This window comes from Pipistrellus kuhlii, unplaced genomic scaffold (assembly GCF_014108245.1).
Source record: "Pipistrellus kuhlii isolate mPipKuh1 unplaced genomic scaffold, mPipKuh1.p scaffold_m20_p_16, whole genome shotgun sequence".
Lineage (NCBI taxonomy): Eukaryota > Metazoa > Chordata > Mammalia > Chiroptera > Vespertilionidae > Pipistrellus > Pipistrellus kuhlii.
This window is the reverse complement of record NW_023425471.1, coordinates 18738823-18753801: the sequence shown is the minus strand read 5'-3', so window position 1 is coordinate 18753801 and position 14979 is coordinate 18738823. Positions and strand designations below refer to the sequence as shown.

At 39.2% G+C, this 14979-nt stretch overlaps 1 pseudogene; it reads right to left on the bottom strand.

Moving 5' to 3' along the window:
* Positions 1 to 6303: 6303 nt before the first annotated feature.
* LOC118720194 lies at positions 6304 to 14136 on the bottom strand (annotated as a pseudogene).
* Between the last annotated feature and the right edge of the window lie 843 nt (positions 14137 to 14979).

Below are 14979 nucleotides of genomic sequence, written 5' to 3'. Positions count from 1 at the left end.
CTAGTAATAATTAATGTCATTTTATAATACTTTTTAAATCGAATTTATTTAAACAATACAACAAAATTTGATCAACAGTGTAGTTGCCGTTGTTTTCTACTACTTGTGCCCAACACTCAGGAAGCATTTTAATCCCTCTGTTGTAAAATTCTTATGATTTTGATGCAAAAAATTCGGTCAATGCATTTTTGAGGCATTCTTCATTATTAAATTTTTTACCAAGAAGAAAGTTTTGCAAAGAACGAAACAAATGGTAATCGGAAGGGGCAATATCAGGAGAATATGCAGGCTGAGGGAGAACTTCCCATTCCAACTGGCGCAGTTTTTCAGCAGTGATTCTTTTTTTGTGTGTGTGTGTGATTTTATTTATTTATTTATTTATTTATTTATTTTAAGTTTATTTATTTATTTTTAATTTTTTTTTATTTTAATTTTATTTTATTTTCCCCCCTCCCTCCATCCCACCCATCCCCTCCCTCCCCAGAGCTTTATGTCCATTGGTTGTACTTATATGCATGTATACAAGTCCTTCATTTGATCTATTATCTCCCCCAGATCCTCCTCCCCTCCCCACTGAAATTTGACAATCTGCTTGTTATTTTACTGTCTCTGTATCTATCTTTTGGTTCATCAGTTTATAATGATCTTTATTATCCACAAATGAGTGAGGTCATGTGGTGTTTCTCTTTCATTGATTGGCTTATTTCACTCAGCATGATGTTCTCCAATTCCATCCAGGTTGCTGCAAATGATGAGAATTCCTTCTTTTTTATGGCAGCATAGTATTCCATTGTGTAGATGTACCATAGTTTTCAGTATGCGGTCGTGCGTTATCGTGGTGAAGAATTACGCCCTTCTGATTAATCAGAGCAGGTTCTTTTTCTCTTAAAGCTTGGGCTAACCTTTCCAATTGGGCACTATACACTGCACTTGTAATGGTTTGGTTAGATGGTAAAAGTTCATAATGAAGAATTCCTTTAAAATTCCACCAAACACATAACATCACTTTTTTCTCATGCAAGTCAGGTTTTGGCCTGGGCTGCGGAGCCTCATTTTTGTCCAACCATTGAGGCCGCCTTTTCAAATTAACATACAGCACCCATTGTTCATCTCCGGTAACAATTTGCTCTAAAAACGGCAAACGGTTTTGACGAGAGAAGAGCGAACTGCAAATTGTGACTCTTTGATTACGGTTGTTGTGGGTCAACTCATGAGGAACCCATTTTCCAAACTTTTGGACTTTGCCAAGTGCACGCAATTGATTGGAAATTGTTTTTTGTGAACAATTTAAAGTTGTCGCAAGCTCTTGTTGGGTAATTTGAGGATTTTGCACCAAAAGAGCTTGAAGAGCTTCTTGATCAAAATTGGACACACGGCCTTGACCACTCTTGTCATCTAACGAAAAATTTCCCTCGCAAAATTTCTCAAACCAACACTGGCATTTTCTGGCGCTAACTGCATCTTGACCAAGAGCACTACAGATGTTTTTTGCAGCCTCACTTGCTTTTCTTCCTAATTGGAACTCATAAAGCATGCAGTGCCGAATATGCTCTTCATCCGCCATCTTCTTAGCCCTAGTTTTGCAACAAAAACCAAACCAAACACAAACTTTTTCAAGCAAAACTTGTTAATTGCACTTCACACGTTCTGTAGATACTACGTGTTTGAAGGTTATGTCAATACAAGTCAACGCCAAGCAAGATTTTAAAGGAATGTTTAAAAACGACATTATTTATTACTAGACCCGATATTTTAGTCTTTTGAAGCAACTATAAATAGGAATGTTTTCTTAGTTTCTCTTTCTGGTAGTTCATTATTGCTATATAAAAATGGAACTGATTTCTGATTATTTCTTTTATATCCTGCTACTTTCCCGAATTAATTTATTAGCACTTATAGTGGCCATGTAACTCAGTTGGTTAGAAAGTTGTCCTGTTATATCAAGGAGGAACTTTCAATTGAGGTGGAAAACCAAGTGAAATATCAATATGTTATTTCACACTGTTTTCCAATTAAAGCAGCCCTAATGTGAATCCGGAAAAAATCAAGTAAATTTCAGTTCCTTTTTTTTAAATGAGAAGTTACTTAGCACCAGATTAATTTGTGCCACTCTGTGTGATCTCTGGTTGATATGTATTGTCATAAAGTTCCTTATCCACCCCATTCTATTTCCCTTACAGGCAAAATATACCTGTACTAGAGGCCTGATGCACAGGCTTGGCCTGTGCAGAGCTGGCTTTGTCTGGAAGGTCATCCAGAAGGTCGTTTGGTAGCATATTATTCTTTTATTATTATAGATTTTCATCTGAGTTTTCCAGTGTTTTTTTTTTTTTAATTAGTTGAAGTCTTTTCTGTAACTTTTCTATAGTTTCACTAGGTTGCCTATTAAATTGTCATCATCATAATATTGTGATCCTCTCTCAGGTTATTTAAAAAACAATAGACAACTTCTTTCTGAACCAATTGGTCCATCTAACTTCCACACTGGGACACAGATTCATCTCCTTGATCACCATAATCTGAGTTTTCCATTTTGATTAACAAATGGAAAATTATCTGACTTTTATAAAATGGCTTTGAAATACAAACAAATATTTTCTGCTTCAGTGTCAGGGCACAACTCAGTCAGTCATACCCACCTAGCTTATGTTTCTCTCACCTCTCCTGCTATGGCAGTTCTGCAGCTTCTGGTGAGTCCACCTTTATACTAAGCATGCTAGTAATTGTTGCCTAGGCAACCATGATCTTCTCCATGGGTAACAAATAAGGACCACATTCAGGTTAGGTTTCAATTCATTCCAAACCAGCAAATACTGAAGAGGGCTTCTTGTATACCAAGCACAGTGCTTTATCTCCTTTAACCCACGTGAGCTTATTCTGAGGTTTTCAGGAGGCTTTTTCAGGCTCTGATATGCTCTAGTTATTTGTATGTTAAATTACAGAACCCAAATGCAGCTAGTTACATTTCACATGACTGCCTTTTTCAATATGCCATGCCAGAGTCATAGTTAAATGCAACAATTCTCATTTTCAAGTGCCCATTTACCTCTGTATTTTCTCCTAATAACTCCTTAAATCATAGACACTCACAAAGGAAGCCCACAATTTTTAGTAATTTACTTGGACCATAGCTAACTCTGTTTAACTGGGTCCTTTCCTTTTTTAACTCTTAGTGCCTTCATCTTTCATTATATAATCCATCAAGCTCCTGTTTAAAAATTTTTAAAAATAAATATATTAATTAAAATGTTGGCAGGTTTTCTCTCACCTAGAGAATCCCTTTTGGGAAGGCTGGGGAACCATTTTCCTGCCAAGGGCCATTTGGATATTTATAGTACCATTCTTGGACCATACAAAATTATCAACTTAAAAATTAGTCTGCTATATTTGGTCAAACATTTAATTAACTCACCCCTAATGTCTTGGTAGGGTCCAACCAAATGATTTTACAGGCCTTGTAGGCTCACAGGCTGGATGTTCTCACCCCTGCATTAAGGAATTCTCCAGAAATTCATTGAATTTCATTTTTGTTTTCCTTTCTCATAAGTATTATAAATATCAATCAAACAAAGCTAGTCAGAACATCACAGTGACTTTTTAAACGGATCCATAATAGTTATTTTACCTACTGTAATAAGTGCTATTGTTGCTAATTTTGTTCCAGGTTTTAGAAGTTCGTGCAGCCAAGAGGGCTTGGTAAAAATAATGCTCATTTGCAATCCTATCTGAAAGGCACCTCTGAGAGTTTCTGGACTCATTATTGTTACCCATATCACTTAACACATGCTTAGAAATCCTTCATTTAAGTTATTCATGATAAGATGTGCCTACTAAATTTGAGACATTATTTCATTTCACTTACTTAGTACATTTAGCATAAATTGAGTCAGTTACTGCCCTAGCCACAACAGATATGTTAGTTAACTGTTGCAGTAGTCTGTACTCCCAAGTAATTCACACTCTAGTTGAGGGAAATATCACATATAAACCATCAAAATAAAATATATTAATGCTGTAATAGATTTATATATGTAGCATTGTGTAAGTGTGAGGACTGTGTGATGTTTATTTCATGGGAGTTGGAAAATGTTTCAGAGAGACATTGCATTTAAATCTGATTCTTTATTATTATGAGTTTCCACAGATGGAAACTGGCAGTTGGGTATATGTTGGTGAAGAGAGACTATGTCAGGCAGAAGGAATATACTTGAGCTTATTTGGCTTTTTTGGGCAATTGTGGCCACAATTTTGAGGTTGGTGGAAATGTTGTTAAATTAATTGAAAAAGAAATAAGGAGCACAGAGTATAAATTGACCTTTGATTGGTGTGTGTGTGTGTGTGTGTGTGTGTGTGTGTGTAAGGAATAGGACACTGGTAAAAAAAAAAAACAAAAAAAAACTGTCTTTTTTTTTTTTTAAATCCTCACTCAGTGATACGTTTAAAAAGAGGGAGGGAGAGAGATTAATTGCCTTCCCATAGTTGCCCTGACCAGGGATTGAACCTGAAACCCAAGTATGTGCCCTAATCGGGAATCGAACCTGCAACCCCTGGTACATGGTCAACACTTTAACCAATTGAGTCACACAAGCAGGGGAAAATGTTTGTTATTTTTTTAGAATAAGCAGTGGATTTTGTTTTTAGGTGCTTAGCATCAAACTAACATACTTATGATGATAGAACCTGATTCTCCAGGAGGAAAACAAACCATTCTCTAACCTTAGTTCAATTGTTTTAGGTTTAACGAAATTCACTGTCATTGATTGGCTAAAGGAAAGGACATATGATGCATCTATGTCCAATTAACATATCTAAAATTGCTGGTTATGGTCATTGTTTTAAGCCTGGGTATGTGACCAAATATGCATATAGGAATTAAATTTTAGATTTAGCTAAAACTACTGAACATGAGAAATTATTTTCCACTGTGGTTGCTAAACTGGCAGGATGTAAACCTAAAGATGCTCATGGCTATTTTGTGTCCATGAACATGAAGAAAGTCGACATAAAGAGACAGAGAAAAACAAAGATGGAGGAAGAGCCATATATCCAAGAAAAAAGTTGAGAAATATGTGAAATTATTTGTGTCATAGGATTTTTGGATCTATAAACCAGTGTGTTTTATTTTTTAAATTTAAAGCTTGTGAAGGATTTATGTTCATTTACCATGGAAAGGTCCTTATAATTGCACAAGAAAATAATATGATCAGCGATCTAATCAGATGTCTAAAAACGTAATTCTTAATAAATGTTCCACATAAGACTCTTTGGTGATTGTCCATTCTATAAAATTAACATGCTTATATAACAAGTTTAATTTGGTTTAGTCTTTTATGAAAAAACTAGGGGCCCGGTGCACAAAATTCATGCACTGGGTGGGGGTGTCTCTCAACCTGGCTTGCATCCTCTCCAATCTGAGACCCCTGTGGGATCAGCCTAAACTGACAGTCGAACAACCTCCTCGCAATCTGGGACTGCTGGCTCCTAACCATTCACCTGCCTGCCTGCTTGATCACCCCTAACCACTCTGCCTGCTGGCCTGATTGCCCCCAACTGCACCCTCCTGCTGGCCTGCTCACCCCCAACTGGTCCCCTCTGCTAGCCTGATCACCCCCAACTGCCCTCCCCTCCTGGCCTGATCACTCCTAAGCACCTCTGCCTTGGCCCTGCCACCATGGCTTTGTCCAGAAGGACTTCTGGAAGGTCTCATGGTCTAATTAGCATATTAACCTTTTACTAATATAGATATATGACAAACTGCCAAATCTATAACATATGTACCAGTATTACTCTATGAGAATACATAGTTCATGCTATAGGAAGGCATCTAATACATTACATTGTATATGTTGTAAGTAGTAGAAAATACTGTATTCATAGCAATAATATACACCCTGTGACTTCTCTTCCTGATTTGGGAATGGTTCCCCAGTTCTTTAAAGATATATATTTGGTCATTCAGTGTAACTTTATTTACTGTTTATTGCACATGATTTGAGATCTTTAATTTCTAACCACCAAAGATTCAAAGGACTTTTTTTTCCAATGAAGTTTAACATTAATATCAGTGAATTAATGTATTCCTGTGTTTTTATTGTAAACATCTGAATTATTCACATTGTCATAAATCCTGAACTCATAAGCATGGACCATAAACGGGATGGCAGCAAGCCAGGAAGCCACTCTGCAAACAAACAGATACTCTGCATAAAGAGAAAAGTCAGCACAACATTTAATGTCCAACCTGAGTCACCTCAGAATGTTATATATATTGACTTATTAATTCATATAGTATCAGGAACTCAACTACTTGGTTAGTGACGGGATTGACCTGGTTTCAGGAGGATTATTCCTGGAATAATTAAGAAAAGGAGGGCTCAATCTTTTCTTCGTTGCTTGCTTCTCCCCAGCACTTTCATCTTTCTTCTCATCCTCATCTTCTCAGGCATCTTCTCCTTCACCTTTACCTCCTTTTTCTTCCTCCTTTGTATCCTCAAATTTTTCCTTGGCACTTTCTTTCTCTTCCTCTCCTTTCTCTTCATCAGCCACTTCCTTCTCCTTCTCCTCCTCTTCAGCTTCTCCTTCAGAGGGGGGTTCATTCTTAGCTTCCTAATGGTCTCCTCTACCTCGATCTGCTCCTCTTGGACGTTGCTGGTGTATTAAGAAGGGAATGAGTGAGCAGACATCAAGTAGGAGCTACTCTGTAAACCCCCTTAGGCAAATCGACCAAAGATATGGGAACTCTGGGTGTAGCCACTGGCTATGCTTCCCATGCTGGTGAAACTGAGCCGATTCCTTCCAAGAGTTTCCTGCAAGCTACAATGTCAATATCCAAAGCCACAATGAGGAGGTCCTGGTATTCTTTTAAACATTGTACCATTTCACTCTTTGTAGTTCTCAACTCACTTTCTAATTTGTTGTTTGTGTTCTGCATAGCACTAACATTGGAGATCTGCTTATCCTCCAGCTCTTGCAGCTGCTTTTCCAGAGCTTAGTTTATGCCTCAGCATGCTTTGATCTCCAGGGTCTTGGCCTTGAGCAGGCGGTGGCTTTCAGACACCTCGTCCTTGGTGGCATGCACTCCATAGGTGTTCTTGGCAGTGCTCTTGGTCAGCTTGGTGCTCTTGGTCAGCTCTTGTACCATTCTTTTGCACTCTGCATGTCCTTGGCAGCCAGCTTCTCCTAATGAGCGCCAATGTTCTTGAACACTGCAGAGAGCATGGACTTGGAGAACATGTCCATCCCCACAGAGATCTGAGTGTACTGGATCTGTATCTGCAGATCAGCGATCTCTTCATGCACTTTCTTCAGAAAGTTGTTGGTGCACTTTTCAAGCTCAGCGCCAGTAAGAGCCACCTCATCTGTACCTTTGCGTTCCGCCATCAGCCAGCCCTCTGCGTCATCATGGTTCAGCACCTCTTCCTGGTAGCATGCCTGCAGGCTGCGCCCAGTCCCTTCCAAACCCTGGTGCCTGCTAACTGCCCACTGTCCGCTCCTCGACAGAGACTGGGCGCGGTGGGCTGGGGCACAGGCATCCCATTTTCATTAAAATGTTCAACCCCGGCCTGCTCCACAGGCGGCCCGGGGCAGACAGTGATCCCTGGCCTGGGTCCCCAATGGCAGCCTCGACCCAGCGGGCAATGTCAGGCTCAGCCCACCTGGCCTGCCAGGATCTAGATGGCTGCCTGGACCCCGCAGACTGCGTCAGGCGCTGCCCGCCAGGCCTGCCTGGTCCCGATGGCGACCTGGCCCTGAGGCAGCATAAAGCACAGCCCGCCATGCCTGCCTGACCCTGAAGAAAGGCTGGACCCTGAAGGTGGCATCAGGCACTGTCTTCCAGGCCTGCCAGGTCCTGGATGGAGGCCTGAACCCCGCAGGTGATGACAGGCACTGTCCACCCGGCCTGTGCCTTTACCGATGGCAGGCTGGACCCCACAGGCTGCATGAAGCACTGCCCGCAGGACTGCCCTGTCTACAATGGCTGCCTGGATCTCCTGGGTGGTGTCAGGCACTGCCCACCAAATCTGCCCGGTCCTCCATGGTGGGCTGGATCCTGCAGCAGCTTCAGATACAGCTGGCCCCTCCTGCATATACAAATTTACCCTCCATCTTTGTTGGCTTAATTTGCATATCACTCCTGATTGACTGTGGGCATAGCAAAGGTATGGTCAATTAGCATTTTTCTCTTTTTTTAGTATGGATAAGTAAACATATTTTATGTCATTTATTTTTTTAACTATTAAGCACTGAAATTGTGTATAATTGAATTGAAAGAAATGAAGAATCACTTTCATTTGATTATGAATTAAATGTGATTATTTCCTTTTTCTCTTTACTATGAGGTCCTTTCAAAATGCAAGACACTGGAGGCGGGGGACAAGGGCAAGTGCCTGGGGGTAGGGGAGGCCAGCGGGGAGGTGGAGGAAAAAAAGGAGACATATGCACTACTATTTGTAATACCTTAAACCACATGTGTCAAACACAAGGCCCGCGGGCCAAATCCGTCCCGCCAGGCCTTGCAATGTGGCCCGCACCGCGCTGTCATCACTGCACTCCGCTGCGTTTCCATCACAATGACAGTTTATGACTGTTCAGTAAACCATTCAGCCCGCGATTTAGGCTGGATTTTAGATTTTGGCCCCTTCTCTGATTGAGTTCGACACCCCTACCTTAAACAGTAAAATAAAATTAAAAACTATCTCTATTTTTGTGTTTGTTACATATATTTACTATACATTGTAATTTGATACCTTGGCCCAATAATACTCATTTAATTCTCAGATGAAGAGAAAATATCCTGAAGTAAAGTACAACTGAACATTTGGTTTATATTAAGAAACAAAATGTTCCTGGTGGCAAGTAAAATGTCTTTCACTGTTACCTTAATAAAGAAGGAGTTAAGGTGACCAATTAGATCCCTGGTGAGATTTTTAGGATAAGTTTAGCAGTGTTCATGAGTGTGAGTAGATGTGTGTGCACAAATGCATACATGTGTGCAGTGTTTTAAAAGTTTAAACAGATTTTTGGTTAGCTTAGTAACCATTGGCTTAAGAGTAGTTTTTAGATACTAGTAAGAGTTCAATTGCACTTAAGTTATGAAATTTTCTGTGCAATGTGAATGTATGCACTTTATCGTAAACATCTAATTCCTACACCATTACTTATTGTCTACTTTAAAAGCTTTAAAAATATTTTTACCAGCCAAAACCTGGCTCAGTGGATAGAGTGTCGGTCTGCAGACTGAAAGGTCCAAGGTTCAATTCCAGTCAAGGGCATGTACATTGGTTGCAGGCACATCCCCAGTAAGGGGTGTGTAAGAGGCAGCTGTTTGATGTTTCTCTCTCATCGATGTTTCTAGCTCTCTATCCCTCTCCCTTCCTCTCTGTAAAAAAATAATAATAAAAAATATATATATTTTAAGAAAACATTTATTCCAAACAGCACAATTGATGCTCCCAAACATCATTTCAATCCAATGCATTTAAATGCATTATTCTGGGGGAATTCAAGTATAGGAAAGATGATTGCATTGAGAATTTAGAGACCCAGGTTAAAGTCTAACCATTAGTCCATTGTTTGCCCAGTCATTTAATCTCTCTAGACTTTTTTTTTTAACTCAGAAAGTTTAATCTCTCTTTTTATATTTCATTTAGTCAGTTGCTCAGATAACGAGAATTGGGCAGTGGAAATAAAAAATAGCATCTAAACCAGATTGGGGGATTGGCAGTCATGAAGTAAAGAGGAAAAGGTTGAGTGGGGCTAAAGTACCAGCGATGCTGAGCTAAAAGAGAAGCAAATGAATCAGAGCAGGTACAGATTCCAAAGTGAGGGAAAGAATAACTCTCTCTCAAAACATAAATTCAGAGCCAATAAGTTGAAATGAAGAATTGAGCCATAGAAGGCAATTCAAGAAGATTTAGAGCAGAGCCAGTGTAAGGTCATGACAAGTGTGGGGATCAGAGCTTTGTGGTAGTAGCAGTATGTGACTTTGATTTTAGCTTAGGTTGTTACTCAGTTGCCTTTATATTTTTATTCATGAAATATTTGAGACAGATGACCTCAATATCTTTTGTTTCAAAATTTTATTAATGAGAATATCATCACAACAAATTTTAGTTTTTAAAACTCCAGGAACAATGTTTTAATTAAATTTCAGAAAGTGGTTATAGTATGGTATATCCATAAGCAAAACGATGCAGCATTTTATTATTACTTACAAAGGTAAAAATAATTTGCTTCTTAAAATGTTATATGCTTAAAATCATAGATGATCAGCTTTACCACTTTGGGATAAGAGGAAAAAAATTAAAGGTCTTTTCATCATCTACTAAATGTGCTTACTGTATGCTTTGTTACATATATGGAAGGCATGGGTGACAGGAAGTGCAATTGTCAGGCTTTTTAATAAACCCAATAACCATTTGTTTCAGCACAGCACATAACCCTTACTTAGGGACAATCAGGGTAAAACATGAAATAGCCAAGTATTCAGTACTGTGAAACAACATTTAAACAGCTAGCCCCCATTACCCAATTGCTATACAACTATGTCTAGTGCACAAAAATACATAAAAAGTTAGAACTGTATTGATAAATAATCCCTTAAAATAAATTATTTTCATCTGAAATATTTTTATAGAAATGCAGGTCCAGATGCAAAGGTAAACTGCACATGTAAATAAATTTACAGCAATTTTAGTGAGTATTTTTATAAGGATGATGCAATTGTCAATCACTAGACAGTTTTTGACTACTGAAGAAAAGGCTGCTTACATTTTCTTAAGTTAAGAGGCTACAAATTAGATTATCTGTTTACTTTCAAAGAAAAAGTACATAACACAAAATGAAATTTCACCTGAAATATCTCAACTAATAACAACTTACAGTTGTCCAGCTCATGAAGTTAGAATATATTTTAATAACAGCAACAAAATAGCAAGTAAAATGAAGTTTACAACTTAAAACAAAATTAAAACAAGTAAAAACTTAGACATGTTAAAGAATAACCATTTCAACATCTAGTAACTTATTCCAAGGACTCTGATTCAGTTGTTCCCCCCTCTCCCAAGTCCTCAGTCAGGTTACTTGCTAATGACTCCCTCTCTAGTAGGGTGCTTCTCCTTCCTCTACAAAAGACTCAAAGGGATTCTTGGGTGGAGATCTGGACTCCTCTTCTGCTGGAAGGCTTCTGGATCTCCGTCTGGATGTTATTAGTGAGGGAAATCCCGCCATCCAGGAGAAGTTGTGGTTGAAACAACCGGCTGATGTGGATTCAGAGGTTGATGGAGATGCATCAGGAAAGCAAGATGAGGATGTCGCATGGCTGTAGAGATATGTGCCTTGAGATTGAAATTGGCTTTGCCCCACTGGGCTGTGGCTCCGGAATTCGTACCTGGACGCAGGATTTACCACAGGGCTGCCAGAGTGGAGGTCTGGAAGACGATTGTAGTGTGACATATATACCCGCAGTACATGGCCATCCAGCATGATCTCATCGAGGGCATCAATGGCATCCTCAGCATGGCGCCTGTTGAGGAAACGGACAAAAGCAAAGCCTCGAGCTTTTTTAGTAAAGCGGTCTCGTGGGATATACACATCGCCAATCTCCCCATACTGCTGGAAGATAATCCACAGGCTGCTGGTTGTAGTACAGGGGTTCAGATTGTCCACCTTAAGAGGTCATGTCGAGAACATTGAGAGGAGGGTACCAGTAACTCATGGCCTTTGAGAATTCAGCTTGAGCCTCCACTACTGAGCGCCGAGAAACCGACAATCTGGGAAGTACAGTGCCAACAGCTGTAACGGTTTTACATTTCCTCCTCTGTTTCACTACATTCCACGCAGGCGCATTGGAATCTTAGCTACAATAGAATGTTCTATGCAGTCCCGCCTATCTCCAGATTTTATATAAATATAAAATCTCATGAAATATATTTCAATGCTGATTCATATAAGGTTGAAACATTTCTCTACTTGGAGACAAAAGCAAACAAAATAGCAAAATAAGTCATGAACAAACAGGGTAATCAATAATACTAAACAATACTAACAGGCGAAGAAAGATTGACAGTGACCAGCAAGGCTTGAATTGTAATCAGAAACTGAATGAGTCCCCTTATCTCCTTGAAAAAGAACAATTAACTGGAGTCAAAGATGTCATGATCTCTTATTCCAAATTATATAATGGATTATATAATGGATATAATGCACAGTGTTAGAATTTACTGCTTCCTCATTAATTGACCCAGTATATTATCTGATAAGTTTACGTGATGTAACTTCCATTTAAAATTGTTTTCAGAATTAATAATTTTATTTAGTCAAATTGTTGACATCTTTTCTGATGAGTCATGCCCATTGCACTCCATTAAATAAGCTTGACCATAGGGAATATAAAATATTACTTAAGTACTTTTGACCTTCAATAAGCATTTTGTGCTCTTTGCAAGCCACAACATCTTCTATATATAATTAATATCTGCTCTGGTTATCCACTATTGTATTAGAATTTAGTGGCTTAGACTAACAATTTATCATAATTTTATCTCACAATTCTAAGCCACATGGATTAATATAGGGGACAGTAGAGTTTGCTTCTTCTCCATTATATCAGCTGAATTAGCTAGGTGACATATTGCTCCTCTGGAACTGCTGGGTGTCAGCTGATTCCCATCCCCCTTTTCCAGAGCTATTTCATGTCATTGGCTTGGCAGATTTCTAGTCTAGTTATATTTCTTACATAGCTGCTTAGGTTTATAAGAGACCACAGTGGAAATACCAGTCCTGTTAAATTCTAGGCCCAGGCCAGTATATAGTATCAATTCTGCATCACTTCTAGGATATTCCATTGGTCAAAGTAACCATAGGCCAGATCAGATTCAAAGTGAGGGGGGGAAAGGAATATCTCAAATTGTGAAATACTTACAACCACTTTTAATCTACCATAGTCATTCCTCTGGACAGATAATATTTGCATTTTTCTGGCATAAAAATAATATTATCCTCTTATTGCAGTGTATGAACATCTAGGATAGGGGTGTCAAACTCAATCAGAGAAGGGGCCAAAATCTAAAATCCAGCCTAAATCGCGGGCCGAATGGTTTACTGAACAGTCATAAACTGTCATTGTGATGGAAACGCAGCGGAGTGCAGTGATGACAGCACGGTGCGGGCCACATTGCAAGGCCTGGCGGGACGGATTTGGCCCGCGGGCCTTGTGTTTGACACATGTGGTCTAGGACCTCATTTTAATTAGCCTAGATACAAAAGTTCCTCTTAATCAGAAGTCCTGTGGCATAAAGAAACAGATCATATGCTTTTCTCACATCTAACATACAATATTGAGATACTTATAGGAGAGCCTTAAGTGAAAATTCTATTCAAGAGGGGGAATAGATCACAGTAATTCTAAAATTCAACTAGGAACATGCTTCCAGCGTCTTGGTTAAGGCCCATTCTCATTCCATGAGTCACCAATTGGTCCTCTGTTATCTTAGTTCAGCCTTCTGAGTTAGCCTACCTTCCTTAAAATAATGCTCCATGTGTGTAGCTGATTAACTTTCTTAGTGTGCTTCCTGTGTGTAAAGGTTGAGGGTACCAAGACTTCTAATTCTAAATTGTTCCTGTACCTTTTAGTCTAAACTAGGGGTGTCGAACTCAATCAGAGAAGGGGCCAAAATCTAAAATCCAGCCTAAATCGCTGGCTGAATGGTTTACTGAACAGTCATAAACTGTCATTGTGATGGAAACGCAGCGGAGTGCAGTGATGACAGCGCGGTGCGGGCCACATTGCAAGGCCTGGTGGGACAGATTTGGCCCGCGGGCCTTGTGTTTGACACATGTGGTCTAAACTCATCGTGCTTCTAATAGAACAAATTCTCTCTGTTTGTCTGTCAGGTTGCTTATGATTATTATTCAGTCTCCACTTAATTAAACAAAAGACACACCCACACTTTTTTTCCATGACAAGTTCTACCTTGGGCCCTTGTGAAGCTGATGTGGAGTTGCTTGCAAATAAAGTTAGTGAAGAATGCTCTGAGATCTTACAAAAGAATCACATAGCTCTACACTTTCCTTGTTTACCTTGAGACTGCATTTTACTGTCCAGGTTTTACTCTTTGCTCTGAGGCCATTGTTCATCTTTGAATTTTCTCAAAAAGAAAGGAAACTTTACTTAAAATGGAGTCAGGAAGCCCTGAAGCAGGTACTCTCATGCACTGCCATGGAGATTCCAAACAGTAGGACAAACAGCAGGAGGAAGAATTTCTCCTTGCTCAGAAAAATATCTTAATTGTCACCTGAACCTCTTTAGCTAGTTGCCTTTAGATTTGGGCTCCAGGTTATAGTCCAGCCAATGAGAAACTGCCACACTCAGCCAATAAGTAGCCATTATCACCCTGAATTCTTCCAGAACAGCCCTTCTTAACTTCCTTTTTCCCTTAAAAAAGCAATCTTTTTCCTCTGTTCTTCAGACTTGTCCATGGCTCTCCTTTATTGGATTGTCCCAAATTGTCATTCTTTTGCCATTCTCAAATAAACCCATTTTGCTGGTAAAACAACTGGCCCTTTTGCTTTTAAGGTTAATCTTTCCTTAGCTGTAAAGGCTGTCGTGGGCACTCTATTCTTTTGTCTACATTCTGTTCTAAAACGGAGCAATTCATTTTTATTTACCTTGAACATATATTTTTATTGAATTCAGAGAGAAGGGAGAGGGAGAGATATAATCATTGATTGGCTGCCTCCTGCATGCCCCTACTGGGAATTAAGCCCGCAACCCAGGCATGTCCCTTTGACTGGAATTGAACCCAGGACCTTTCAGTCCACAGTCCGATGCTCTATCCACTGAGCCAAACCAGCTAAGGCAACAATTCATTTTAAAATTAATTTTGATATTTTCATATATTATCAGAGGAATTTAAATCAATCAATCAAATTATTCTTTTAAAAATATATTTATTTTTATTGATTTCAGAGAGGAAGTGA